Source organism: Strix uralensis, chromosome 1 (assembly GCF_047716275.1).
Source record: "Strix uralensis isolate ZFMK-TIS-50842 chromosome 1, bStrUra1, whole genome shotgun sequence".
Classification (NCBI taxonomy): domain Eukaryota; kingdom Metazoa; phylum Chordata; class Aves; order Strigiformes; family Strigidae; genus Strix; species Strix uralensis.
In genome coordinates, this window is record NC_133972.1 from 68150762 (window position 1) to 68165582 (window position 14821).

The 14821-nt window shown below is 43.1% G+C and overlaps 1 protein-coding gene across 5 annotated transcripts in view; it reads left to right on the top strand.

The window, feature by feature from the left end:
- The window catches only part of TNS3 (tensin 3), a 241463-nt gene that overhangs the window by 25316 nt on the left and 201326 nt on the right, over positions 1 to 14821 (top strand). The window contains exon 1 of one of the 5 annotated variants that reach the window (XM_074869833.1): positions 5976 to 6123. The exons of the other annotated variants lie outside the window; for them this stretch is intronic. The gene's annotated coding sequence lies outside the window, so the exon portion shown is untranslated. Of the gene's footprint in view, positions 1 to 5975; positions 6124 to 14821 lie in introns of those variants that run through there. 5 annotated transcript variants of the gene reach the window in all.

Here is a 14821-nt window from a genome sequence, read left to right on the forward strand (position 1 = left end):
TCAGGCAATAGTGGAGTCACTGGACAAAGATTTAGGCTTTTTGGGGCACAGCTATTGTTTTTACGTATTACAGAGACGTGGCGTACTATGTTTAGGAAAGGATAATTATAAGGAAACCCTTGGTTAAATAAATTTTATGTTTATAGTATTTAAAGAGTGTGGCTCTATCTACCCTTATCTAAAGAATCTTATTTTCAAATCAATGGCTGAAAACCCAATTCTCTGGCTTTGTATTCTAGAAAACAGTCATGGCTAACCTGCAGTCTGTGAAGGGTCTAAATGAACATGTAAACTTATGGCTACTCATCTACAAGGTATTATATGGCTTCACTGATAATTGGTAACTGATACTACTGGACCATAACTGGGAGATAGGATGCTATGCACAGGCTTGGAGAAAGCTTGCTTTCTTGTTTGGTTTAAGGAAATCCAGCCATCTCCACTAGTAGTGTATGTATATAGTAACGTTGTTCATAGGCACACAACATGTACAGCAGATTCTGCCACAGAGCTGTCATCTCAAAAAAAAAAAAGTCCTCTACACATTGTTCTGAGTTTGGGCCCTGTTTCACTATGTGAAGAAGGGAGGTTTGAGGAGGAGGAATATATCGTTTTGAAGCTCCCCTGCCACCAAAAAAAAGGGCAGTCACCAGTGGTTAGAGTACACAAGGAGAGATGCACTGAGGTTTGATTAGGCGTGTTACAACATCATGCTCTTGGTTCTCTGTTTTCCTGAACTTTGTGTAGCCAGTTGCAGCAATTTTTGTATGCTCTGCACTAAATTTCCAGTCACGTTGCACTGAGTATATAATACATAGCATTTGATTCATCGTTGCCTCCCATCACAAGAGTTGAAGAATTGTGCAACTGATCCCTGTGTGTGGAACTTCTGTCTGAGCCCTATGAGAGGAGCTGATTGAGTTCTGAGAAGAGTAAAAAGCAGCAACTGTTTCACTTTTCATTTAGTTCTCTTTCCTACCAGTTTTCTCTGTATCAAGTAACACTTGACTTCCCTCACTCAGTACCACCAGACTTGTGTTGAAAGAGTCTTCGGGAGTTGGGGTTTTTTCTGGACTATAGTACTGCTAGTATATGCTATACAAAGCATCAGTTATACAATGCATTAGGGGCTTTTCTGCAGCCTTCACAATTTCACTTTTAAACTTGCCAATTGCAGTGTTTCTCACTAGTTTCTTCTTAATGCTTTTTTGTTCTTTCAAGAAAAACAAAAAAGGAGGAGCAGTTCTAGGAAACTGGAGAACAGCAAAATGTTTATCGGATAATGTTAAGTACCAGGCATTTTTTGTTATATCACAGGGCATTAAGTATTAGATGACATGAATAATTACACATACAGTGCTCGTTGTATCATAATATGAATGAACCTACCCTAAAACTGCATAGTCCTACTTTTTATGGTTATTTTCAGCAGGCCTGTGCTATCTTTTAGTGGGCAGCATAGACATGCCCTTACCTCTGCTTTGCAAGCTGATAACCTGCAAAAATGCAATAATTTATTAGGAAAATGTGGTAAATTAGTACAAGGAGAAAATGTTGTAGATATTGTGCAAGATTCTTGTCCTTGTCCATTCTTCATAAAAAGTCAAAGTACCAAATAAGAATCAGATTAATGATAGATTTTTCTGCAGCACACTGTAGGTATGGACTGAAGTTATTCATATGGTTTAGAGAGATTTTGTATTTCTGTTTTGGCTTTGTACCAATTGAGTGTTTCAGAAGGTTAATGTAGAGTGATGTTTCATTGCCGCACCTGTAACACAACCACTGCGTGTTTGATCAGTCAGCAGATTTAATGCAAGCTTTTTGACCACCACAGATACCATGTCCTGTACCAGTAAGTCAGTGATGGAAAATTAGTCAAGTGGGTTGATTCCTGGAACATAGAAGATGGGGTTAAATATGGACAGTTGGTGTGATAGCTTGAAAATATATGAAATTGTGGCTTAGTGCCCAAAGTTGACATATGCAGGGGCAGTTCTGTAAACAGTACATGAATGAGATGATTATTACTTGTACAGCACTGCAGCTATAAGGATTTGTTTTATCAAAAATGAAAGAAAACAATAAAACATAGTTACCAGAAAACTCTGCTTTTTTCTTGTTGCAGATAAAAAAGTAAGCACTGTTAATTTGTGATTTTTTTTTTTCACTGACTGCTTACGGAAGTAATTTTAAGATCTGAAGTTCAGGCTAAGTTTGAAAGTGTTTCTCAGTGTCTTTTTTAAGATTAAGCTATCATCTGAGTAAGATAAGTTTCCCAGCAATCTTCTCCAAAACAGAGCAGTAGGTTCCAGGAATTGCCTAACTTGCAGATGCATAGAAAAGTGCCCCTGAAAGAAAACTTGGTAAACTGCTTACGTGGGAAACTAATACACAATTTGGCAGTACTCTGAGGTACCGATTAGAATTTATTTTTGTATTAGCAGAGTAATCCATGAACCATTTTCTCTTCTCCTGAGGGAACCGATTGTTTTGCTTTAGATCAGATTTAAGAAAATCAGGGCTGATCAATTGAATATTCTCTTATATTACCATCTGGAGGTTTTTTTAATTTTTTTTTTCTATGAAGTACTTATTTTCCAACTTTTCCATTATAAAATACTCTAGCAGAAAGGTAAAACTTTCCTGCCTGTCTTTGTCATCTTGGGAAGAGGCCTTACCAATGAAAGGTAGAATCATATGGTATGAAGAATAGTGAGCCTGTAGGGACTGGGATTTAGTGGTTGTTGTTCATGCCAGAATACAGAGATGCTGGGGAGACATTTCTGAAATAGTGTAAATTTTTATGCTACTGTTTATGTTACATAACTTTAAGTAGCTCCAAATAAACTATTATTTTGTGATCTCTGACACTGAAGTCAGATTACAAATTTGTATTAAGTGGCCTGCTTTGAAAGAGTGTACCAAGTTTTAGGAGCCCTGCTCAAGGGAAACTTGGTATCTATCAAGTACTCTTGGCACACACGTAATGTGTATCTGTATGCTTTGTGAGTGGTTATAAACATAGCATATGTCATCACTGTATATATTTTATACACATGAAAGAATACCGTTTTGGTTTGGTTTTGTGTTATTTAAGAAAAATACCAACAGATAGATAGGACTGAAAACCATTTTTCTGTGCCCTGATATCTGTATAACTCAGCCTCCAAGTTCTTGGTTGCTGACAAGTGTGGATGGTTAGTTTCAGCTCAGTGATTATCAAATAAGCAGTCCCTCTTCATTTAAATTTAAAAGCTTTATTTGTTTACCTGATACATTACTCAAATTTGGGTGCTTCTGTAGAAAGCAGTAAGAACATACAAAATCAGGGGCAAGTGACCCCAGCGTGTAAAAGGTACGAGTCACTGCCATCACTACTCTTACTCCATTCTTAAGAATTTTTAAAAGTGTTTGTGGTGTCATTAAAGTAGAAAACAAGACTATTTTGATTAGCAGGCTAGCTTAGGAACTTCCTCCACACAGCAGATTCCTTAATTCAGCAAGTACGTTTCTGAAATGAATGTTTAACTTGGTCATTTACTACACCTCTAGGCAGGTTCAAATAGTTTTAAAGCTCTTTAAAACACAGACACAGATTTTCTATCTCCCTTCCTATTCTTCCCCCTTCCTAGGAAAAGTGAGGAAGGCAGGAATTCAGAATACAGAGGTGATAATTAGGGATGTAAACATATAAGAAGATACTGTTTGTCAAAACCATGTGTTATAAAATGTAAAGAGCATGCAGTTATGCTAAACTAACACTGTGGCAGTAACCCTACATACTGAACTTCCTGAATGTTAAGTCTTCACATTGTATTGCAGGTAGTATGCAAAATTAAATACTTTTTTTCTTTGGCTAGTGTCATTTATGTGTAAAAATAAGTCTATCTGCAAGCTGGTATCTGTTTATATGTGAAGTATTGCCAAAGTGCAGAGTGCTAAATCACATGATAGTTTAGATTTTTAAAAAGATAATAATTTCTGCCTTCTTTCCTTGGGGTTTTGAAACCCCTTGCTTGAAAACTAGAAGCCAATTGTGATCCATGTGATGGGATTTAAGAAAAACACCAGATCTTGTGAGGCTTTGAAGGTGCTGATTGTGTCCACCTGTGCACTGCTGATTAAGAGCTTGATCCCATTCCCAGAGTGTCTTGGCTTGATTTAGGGACACGTTAGGTATTACTTAAATATGAGCCATATAGTGGGGTCATGCAGATGGCATTGGGCCAGTAGGAAGTTTAAGAGAAACTGTGTCTCAGAGAACAGTGAGATGCACATGTCTAAAAGGTATGTAACACATGTTCTCTTTCTCTGCTTGGCACAAAGGGAGAGAAGAGATTTAAGATGTGATGATGAATAAAGGGTTTTAATTATGTCTGTCTCCTAAGTATGCTGGAGTTTTCCCAGCAATATAATAGAGTCTTGTCCAAGTGAGACACTAAGCCTGTCTGGGACCTTGTTTGTCTTCTGTTTGCTCAGTGTTTATTATATTGCTATCTCTCAGTAAGTAACGTATCTGTATTTGAATTTCGTTGTCTTCCATATGGTCACTTGTTTGCCTATTCCTGTAATATGAAGTGTCACAAAGAAGATTTAGGTTTGAACTTTGAAGCCCAGCTGCGGGATCTGTAGAGATCTCTTTCTCGGGCATCCTTCCTCCTCAATGCAAAGGGTTTTCAAATATTTACCACTGTATTGCTTAAATCAGCCAGCGGGGAATGCCTAAGTGCTAGAATGGGTGGGCTGTAAATCTTGGCTCTAAGAGTAATGGAGTAAGGTATCTATTCCTGTGTAGGATTCAATTCCATGAGCTTATTTCTGGATCAAGCTGCAAAGGGGTCATGTTGGTATGGACACCCCATTTACATGGGGTCCTAAGTCATCAGAGGGACGTTAATTCTTTCCTTTGTCGCCAGTGATATGCATCCACCTCTCAGGTGAGGCCCCAGCTACTGGCTGATAGCATGATCTGGGTTAGGCATCTCCATCCTATTAATCGAATTCCACTTTGCTTCAGTGAATATTTGATTAGGGCTTTTTTAATGCAAGGAATGAGCCTCAGGTTATGCCTGTTTCAGCTAAGTTTCAGGGTAACTTTGGGGATGAATTTCTTCACCATAGGAAGGACACAAACTCTAGTTTCTTGCATCTATGTCTAGACCTCTGCTTTGTGAAATGCTGAGTGAAGGGACAGTAGTACCTCTGTTTCCTCCCTGCCCTGCTCTTTGGCTGTTTCTTGTATCATGCACGTTACCCTGTTCTGCAAGCAGCAGCAGGTACAGAGGTCAGTACCTGGTTTGTGGATTCTGCAGGAACTCCAGGTGCGGAGCTGCCCTTTAGCGAGCTACCTCAAGGGAGAGGTAATTCTTGGTGTGTAAACAGCATAAATGTCAGCGCGGTAAAGAGCTGTACTTGTGCGAACACGTGTACGCGGGGAATCTCTGGCCTGAGGCAGTGGCTGATCTTGGGGATCATGCTGGCACCTCCGATGCTTGCGCTGAGACAGTTAGGCCGGCGCAGGCCCCTCAGCACCCAGGCGGGTTTGGCCTCGTTCCTGCGGCCGCTCTGCGGGTGGCTGCCCGGGGCTGTTGAGCTCGCCCCCCCGCCGGCAGCCATGGCCGGCCGTCCCGCGGAGAGGTGAGTGCTGCTGTCCCGAGAGCTGCGGCTCCCAGCCGTGCGCTCACGCCCCACGCCGCCGGGGCGCAGACTGGAAAAGCCCAGCCCTGCAGGGCCCCACGGGGTGGCGGGCTCCCCTCGGCCCCCCCCCCCCCCCCCCCAAGGGACGAGCCTCTCGGGCGGGGGGTCAGGCCTGTTCCGGGGCCGTGGGGGGATCGCGCCCGGCAGCCGGGCCGCGGGGGGGCCGGTGTCGCTGCGGCGGGGCCCGGCCCGGCCCAGCGGGGCTGCCCCGCGCCCCCCTCCCCCGCCAGCCCCAGCCGGGAGCGGTTCTACGCGCCTCTTCCCCGCCTCCTCCTCAGCCTCGGTCGAGGCGCTGGAGGTTTCTCCCCGGCGGGAGGGACCGTAGGAAATAAAAACAAGTGTGTGCGGTGCTGGGGGAGGGGGATCGCTGCTCCCGCTCTCCAGCCGAGCCGCCCTGCCCTGCCGTGCAGCCGGGGAAGCGAGGTAAACTCGGGCGGCCGTCGGGAATCCCGGGAGGGGGAGCGCGCCCGGCCGGTGCGGCGGCGCGGGGCTTTGTTCCCGGCGGGGCGGCGGGGGTCCAGCAGCGACGGGGGGGGGGGGGTGAGGGAGGCCCCTCGGCGGGCCGTGGCGCCTCCGCGGCGGGGGCTGAGGGAAGGCGCGGGGGGGAGGGGGGGGCGCAACCGCTCCCGTCCTGGGGCGGGGGGGCCGCGCTCTCGCCCCCAGGGCACGTTGGGGCGGGGAGGGGCGTTGTGCCCGGCGGCTGCCCGGAGCGACCCCCGGGGCCGGGCGGGCGGCCTGCCCCGGCGGAGGGGCGGCGGGGGCCGGGGCAGGCGGGAGGGGCCGGGGACGCTGTCCGCTGGGAGAGCGTTCAAGGGTCGCCGCCGCGGGGAGGGCAGGGGGGCGGCGGGCCGGGGCCGCGCCGACCGCAGGCAGGGTCCGGCCGAGGGGCCGGGAGGGCGCTCCCGTACCGCCGTGGCCGGGCTGGGGCTCTCCGTGCCGGGCAGCGTAGCGGCAGAGCACGCGTTAACCTCCTGGAAAGTTACTTACAGCTGCGGGCTTGCGGGGCGGGGGGGGGGCTCGGCTGGCCCCTGCTGAGGCCGCTCGGAACCGCTGCGGCGCATCTATTCGGTGTCTGTGATAAAGGGTGTTCGGTACCCACCCAGAGCTCTCCCGATGCCCAGCTTGTAACTGTGGGCAGTGGTTGGGCCATCACTGGCTAAAACTGCCCGCTGCCCTACGGAGAGGTCAAAATACCGAGTTGTTTAGTGGTGCTTTTCTTCGATAAATGATCCTTACGGAGGATGGAGGTTCAGGATCTTTGTGTGTCTTCTGACAACTGCCCAGGTCGTGACCAGCTGTTGCTGGCGCTGACCAGGAGCGCAGGCCGGGCCGCTCGGGCTCCCGAGCCTCATCCTCCAAGTCGGGATGGTCTCCTGAGCAGCAAGGAGTTGCGCCTCAACCCAGTGTCTCATTTCCAAGCCGAGGACTAGGTGATAATTACAGCATTTTGTGTAATTTGGAATGCTGTTTACATGTTGAACAGTGTATTGTTTATTGTATTGAGGAGTGCCTGGTGGTAGTCATTATACTTGTAACAGCAGTGTTTACATTTTACTAGGTATGAAATGAAACAGTGGCGGGAGCCACAAGGGCTGTAGCTGCACAAACAAGATTTTGGGTCTCTTTTATGTGACGTTTGATAGGAAACTTCTGTATACTGCTCAGTACCATGACTGATTACAGATGTCTTAAACTGGCTAATTTTTAGAAGAAACTGCTGCAGTTAGTCAAGTTTATTGCATAGAAGGCCAAGTGGGGCTTTTGCTGAAACTAATGATATTCTTGATGACTTTGAAGCTGTGAAATAGAACCACCGAGGTACTGGAAGTAGTGGGTTTTTCATGCTATATAGCTAAAAGGGTGTGGGTTGGTTTTTTTTTTTGTAATTGACTACTAATGTTTATTGGAAGGCTTAATTAGTCATTTAATATGTTGGAAGTACAGGTGCTCACAAATCAGTGCTGCCATTGTCAAGAGTTTTCTGTGAGTTAAATTAAAACAATCCACTTCATTTCAACATAGATGTATGTGCCACGGTGAATGATTATTTAGAGAAGGCAGCAGCCACAAGTGGTTTAGTCAGTGTTCCTTGCAATCTCTGACTTAATCCAAAGTACCTCTCTGCAGTTCACACTTTGTTTTACTGAACAGCTGTGATATTTTGGGATATCATTACTGTTGGCATTACCTTCTTTGGTCTGCTCTTGTTTCCTGGTCATGCACAAAATATTTATAGCTGGAACATAGAAAAAGATCCCTGTTATGGGTTCTTTCTCTGGCTGTGCTCTTTGCAGAGTGGCATGTGAATCCATCCCTCAGGCTTACCTCTCTCTTTGACCATAAGCTCTGCGGCTGGCAGAAGATGTGGTATCACTGAGATAGTCATATAATAGTGGAGAAGATTGGAAGAATACAGCAATTTCTTCTGCATCTGACAGACTGATGGAGAGTTTCTTCATATCTTTTGTGTCTTACTTCTCTTCTCTGGAAATGACCAAAATGACAGAGAATGAGGTGGTATTTTTGAGAGATCAGTGAGGCTTATTTGAGTAAAACATTATTAGTATAATTACTTGTGTGTCTCCTAAACATACTCTTTCACTAAAACAGAGATGGTAACCAAAATAGCAAGCAGTGCTAAAATTGGAAAGCAGGTGTAATGAAGGAAAACAAAATGTGGTCAGATATTTGTAATACAAGGAAATTAATCTAGAAGTCACTAAACATACTACAAGAAGCATAATGGTTGGTTAGGCATTTCACTTCAGGGCTTAGAGTTCTGTTTTATTCCTAGTGAGAATTTCTAATTTTTTCTGGCTGCCAGTTGAAGAATCAAATTGTTAACTCATTTGTGTGCTGGAAGTATCTCCTGATCCTTACTGAGTACCTACTGAGAATGAGCACGTGTTAGTTACTATGTCAGGAATTGTACAATGTGCCTTATCTGTCAGTTTCACAAAACTTGTCAGAAATTTACAGCTTTATTTTTTTTTGTGTGGAGAAAAAAAATGAACTGAAATGGCTTGCACATTACTGTTTGTATTCTTGTGATATGAGAAATGCTATGTGTTGCTCTAAGTACAGCTTTGCCACATGCTTGCCCTTGAAGTGCAACCTAAAATATTGCATAGGTAGTCTGATTCCTAACTGACACTGAGTCGTTGAGTAAAGTTGGAAGATCACAATGGAAGTGTTTATCCAGATGTTAAGTAAGGTATTCATTTACCTCTTGTTGATGGTTTAAGAATTGAAATGAATTGCTTGAGTGAAATAGGACTGTGGTGCAGTTCCTGTTGTTTACCATTCAGAAATGTCAGACCTTTCTAAGCACTATGGTGGATCAGTAGGCTAAGACTGACCAGCAACAACGAAGTGAAGCCTAGGAAAGAAGAACCTTTGCAGGTCATTAACCTTGGCTCCTGTGCCTTCCCTACAGAGGGCTCAAACACAGGACTGAAAGTAACCAGAAGTTACCAAATCCTAAGGAGAGTCTTTATGTATCAAGTCTGAGCTATCGCTGAAGAACCTTCTCTTGGAAAATCCCTCTTGATGGAGAGTCTTCTAGCCATGAAGATGTGTGTAGTAAGAGGGGTGGGGGACAGGGAGTGAGTTAGTGGTTCAGGCTTCTGTTGTTGTTGGTTTTTTGTTGTTTTGGGTTTTTTTTGTTGGTTTTGTTTCTGTGTTTTTTTGTTTTTTCTCCTGGCCTTAGTACCTTTGTGGCTGGAGGGTGAGAAGCAAGCCTCTCTGAAAGCCAGTGCAGTCCCTGCTTAATTGTTTCTTACACAGCAGGCCTGTAACAGGGATTTAAATGTAAGTATTTGCAGGTGTTTAACAGCAAAGTGTTACAGTGAGGGGTAGAGGATAAGGTGGGAGGAAGCAAGCATCCTGGAAATGTCAAAGCTATTAAAGTTTTGGCAGGCCAGTGTCCCCAAAGTGAGGCCTGCCATTTGATGATGAATGAAAACTGAGTTTCAGGAAAAGAGCCTGGAAGGTGATATTTTGCACCTGGGGATAGAGCAGTCTGTTACCCTGCTCCTTGCAACACCCCTAGCACTCTGACAGGAGTGTGCTTCATTGTATTCCTTTTGGCTTTTAAAATTAATCCTTTAGTGCAGTGCTTGCAATGTCAGAATAAACATAATAAGCTAAATCTGATAAATGAGAGTGAGGAGGTTTTCTTACCTTTAAACTACCTTTATGGCAGTGTGGGAGAGTCCGCAAGTGATAACGGTAATGCGCTTCGTGCATGTAAGTGCCCCCTCCCTTTTTTCCCCCACTTGATTTGGTAGTCTCCTGTATTGATATATTTCACCATGTTACTGTACTTCTGAAGTTGCTATCTTTTTTTCATAGTTTATAACTGGACTTGCAAATTCAGGACTTGTTAAGTTCAGGAAGGCGGTATAGCTGTTCGGTGCTTGATGTATTAAGGCAGACTTTCCATAGCCTGCAGGGTCTCTTGTGGTGATCTGCCAGTGATAGGAAATTAACATTGCCTGGCTTCACAGGGACTAAGTGTTCACCTTTCTTCCCCCCCACCCCCCCATGCTACTATCTAATTACCCTGCGGGTACGGACCTGTGTGATAACAGAATTGAGATAATGAATTGCTTGAGGCATAAGGTGACAGATTGATTTGCAGTAATCTAATGGACAGGTGTGTTGATGCAGCCTGCTTCCAGTGCACCTCCACTGGAAAAGATCTGAGGAAATTAAGTAGCCTCAGAGAGAGAGAGGAAGAGAAGATGCTGTTATGTCTTTGTAGTTTCTCAAGCTACATAGGCACTCTCTTAGCTTTGGGGATGGCAGAATGAGGATGTTAATCCATTTAGGAATGTATTTGTGATTTTTGGGAATGAGAGGGAGAATGGTCGTGTTTGGAGAGCAGTCTATTAGGCTTACATATTCAGGAAGCACTTCTAGAGTTTAGCTTTTTTAATTTAATCTGTCAGTTTTACACTGGTTTACTGAAAGACAAAGGTGGTGCTGATACCTTTTAAGCCTTAATCACAGAAACAAACAAAAAATGTGGAGTTGAGGCCATCTTTTTTTCTCCCAGTTTGTTGAAATCTGTATGCTTGTGAACAGAGTGAGAAAGTAAGTGATCGTGGCTTCAACCTGCAGATGTGTTTTTACTTTCAATTAAAATGCTGTTGTTTTTTGTGTTTTTTATTGAAGGAGGTAATATTAGTTGGGTAAATTGTGGAATCCTGCAATGCAAGTGAATTTGTAGTTCTTCCTTGTGTTGGAAAAAAAAAAAAATCATTAGGCCTTATATAAAACTTTCAATGTACCATCCTGCTCTCTTGTCCCTTGCCTACCATTTCTCATACTGTATGTTTTTTGAATGTGATTCCCACTGATCAACAAAAGTAGTATATTTACCAGCTGTCTTTTTAGTTGAAGTAAAATGGGTTGGCTTCCTTCTTCCATAGGTCTTTCTATACTTTCCCTTTTTCTGCAACTAGTACTACTAAAATTCATTTGGGAAGGTAAGGTGAAGAAGGAAGCCACTAGTGTGTAATTTGAGGGCTGTTTACGTTTGCATAATACTGTGTTGTTGGATATGAGGGTCTCTGCAGAAACATTTTTCTCTAGCAGTGTTTCTTTGCATGAATAAAAAAAAAAGCATGTTGTACCTTCTGTCTTTCAGCAAGAAAATAACTTGGACAAGTTTCAGGTTTTTGCAGGACTTCACGATTACCATATTAGGACACTTTTGCATCCTAATAACCCGTATTCATGCTAATTAATACATTTTGAGGCTCTCTTCTGCCCTTAGGTTTCTGTATCTCTATTTTAGTGATTCAGTGGGTGGTTGCAGTTGGAAGTGGCCCAGGGAATACTTCCATCTGGCTTGCCACCTTTCCTCTGGAGGAGATGAGGAGAGCCCAGACAGCTTTGTGCTGTGTTCTGCACCTCCTTCCAGCCTGTTGGTGATGTCAGGTTACTGCTGTTGCTTCTTGTCCTTGCAGAAGTGGCTGCCTCCTCTTCCTCCTGTCCTCTGGCAGCTGCAGTGTCAGTAGCTCAGTCCTCTGTGCTGGCTAGCACAAGCCCTCCTGTTTCAGGGCAGTGGCTGGGTTTGTAGTGGCCAGCAGAGATGACTTGTTGCTATCAAGCAGAAAAGTTGGTAGTTGGGAGGGTGGGTGGAATTGAGGATATTTCATTGGGAAGGAGGGAGAGGGAAAAGTTGGTTTTGGGACCTGAGACTAGTCCATTGTAGTAAATGATCCAGTATTCATGGTGCCAGGAAGACACATGTACTGTACCACTGCGTTTGGGTGCTCATCTGCTGTGTGGAAGCAGAGGAGGGCAGGAGCTTGAGCCTGAGCCTTCCACATCACAGGAGAGTATACTGGTGTAGAGGTCCTATGGCTTTCCCTCTTGGTATGCTGTGCATGCACACTCTTTCCCTTCCCACTTCAGTGCTTTAGCATGAAGTGAAATTGCTGTACCAGGACAGACTGAGAGGTGCTCTGGCCAGGCATGACTCAAGAATTCCTGTCTGTTTGATACCAACCACAAGGTAATGGATTACTCCATTAGAGGTTTTTTCTGGAGGCGGGGAGGTTTGTAACACCTAGCTCTAGCAGTGTTAGGCTCTGAACCACATCGTGGGCATCCTTGTTTTCTGCCCTTCCGAGGGCTAGTGGAGAGAGAACCATGACCTGTGTTCCACAGCCTTATGTGAATTTTCCCCAGATTTTAAAGGAATTAGTCATGGAAACACAATCTGTGTGCATCCAAGCTTTTGCTTTGTCTAGCTTTAATGATTAATAGGTGATAGTGGCTTGTTACAGGATACTTTCCTACCAGTCAGTGTCCTGAAAATAGTAACTATGAGAGCAAAGAATATCTCTGTGGGTGTTGTGTACTTGTACATCTGGGAAGGTGGGATTTCCTGAACATATGTGTTAGGTTTTGTTTACCTGGTGTATCTGAGCCTTTCTATAGTGTTTGCAATCCAAATGTAATATTTTATGAATTGTTGATGTTGTCATTTTGCCAGGTAATGGGTAATTTGCCTTTTTTTTTTTTTAAATTATATATAATGAAGAAACTTCAGCTGCCTGGATTTCGGTAACAAACTGTTCCCTTTGGGTTTGATGAAGGAGTTTTTATTTGATTTTAGTTCATAAACACACAGCCTGTTGCTATGGTCAAGAAGTGAGAGCCTGGAACCTGACTAGTCTATGATTAAATTCATTGCTGTTGATTTTAGTATGCAATCAATTTAACTTGTGTTTGAAAAACCTCTAAAAACACTTCTTTATGAACGCAAGGTATCTCACTAATTAAAAATAAGCCTTTCCTGAGGTGTGTTATCTTTTTTGCAGTCATTTACTTATTCTTGCAGCTATCAGCAACACTCAGCCTTCAGAATTATTTTTATTTTCAGTTGAGACAGATTTGATATGGAAGATGAGAAGTCAATTACAATTTATGACCTATTACTGCAGCTTCTGGGAAACCTGACATTTCCAGCGACAGTGTCAACAGATTAGGGTGTTAAGATCAAACTCTGGGGGAGGACTTTACATTTTCAGTAGCAGAGGGGATTTTAAATAAAAATTTTTAGACTAGTAGATTTCAGTCAAAACTGAGATTGTTATTAGTCTCTTTCTTAAAATTCCTCTCTGCTTTCTTCTGTCTAGTCCAAATACTGGATATTTTTTTTGAGCTGTAAGGTTATAAGCATCTAAAAACCAGCTATTCTGTCTTGCTCTTGCTCTTTGATTATGGTTCGTTGACAGCAAAATTGTTTATTGCTCATATTTGAAAAATACCTGTTTTAGAAGTGCATCTTCAATCCATAAGTAAAATATGACAAGTAAATATTGGCAAGTCTTATAACTTAAAGAAAATGTATGATTCTGGAAAGAAGTGACTGACAATAATTCTGTAGTTCTTTTGATAAAGAGTTCTCTGTTTTGTGCTTTTTGTAATGTTGCAGGTGTTCCCTTGCAGCAGATAACTAGGCAGTGGCCTTGCTGCAGCTTGAAGCCAGCTGTTCTGCATTATTTGGAGAGGTTTTCATGTTATGCAGTATTTTTATGGATGCCAATATTCCTTTACTTGTCTTATTTATTTCTGTCTTCTATATTGTGGTTACTTAAAATATTTTAGAGTTATCCTGCCACTTCTTTGTTTGCTGTACAAAAGCATACTTAAGTGTGTAGGCTTGAATCTTATGTTAAGATTGGTCTGTGTTAAATTACATATGTTTCAAGATGCTTAATGATGGAGCAGGGGAAGAAATAGGTTTAATTCTGGCTGGAAACTTCATTTTCTTCCATGGAGTTCTTGCCTTTTGAGGCTTAATTTTGCAATTTCAATGTAATATTTTGCTGTTACTTCTGTGCTGCTTCATGGGATATGCTTCATTTGTGATTTTTTTCTTTTTTTCTGCTGGTAAGTGCTGGATTTTTCTCCAAGTACTGGCTTTCCAGAAGCACAAGGGGTTTTTTGTTAGTGTTGAAGTGCATTATGGGATTTGTAGTTCTCTAAAGAGACTAAACTCTAGAGGAATTCTGCCAGAAGCCAGCTAGAACTCCATCCCCTAGGAAGCACAAGAGTAGTGTGCCAAAATCTTTTGGCTTATGCTGAGTGTTTTTGTCAAATACCTGCTTACTATGCTGTGCAAAAGTACTTTGAAGAAAGCAGTAATTTTTAAAAATGCAGTTTTGACTTATTTGTATGTTAGCTGAAACACTTGGGCTGTTTCTTGTGTGTGCGTGCTGTTACTCTCAGTTTTATTTTGAAATGAAGATGCTAATTCTGTCTTGAACAAATAACAGGTGTTCCTTTTGTATGTTGGAGTGTGAAGTGTGTCAACAAGCTGACTTTTCCTGAAAGCTAGAGACTAGGTAATGAGGCACCCCAGCTTTGATTATGGCCTGCAGGAGATAGTGTGCTACTCCCCAAGAAAGAAAATTTGGGAGTTAACTGGGAAGGAGTGGCTGTGTTCAGCTGTGACATCTGGAATCTGCAAGTGCAGAATGGTACTTTTGGGGAAAACCAGGACTGAAATGTTGATTCATAGTCTATTTTAAGGTAGTAGTGTCAAAATAAGTCAGTGATCGTGTGGTTAAAAAACCGTGTTGCCAGAAGGAACTGATAA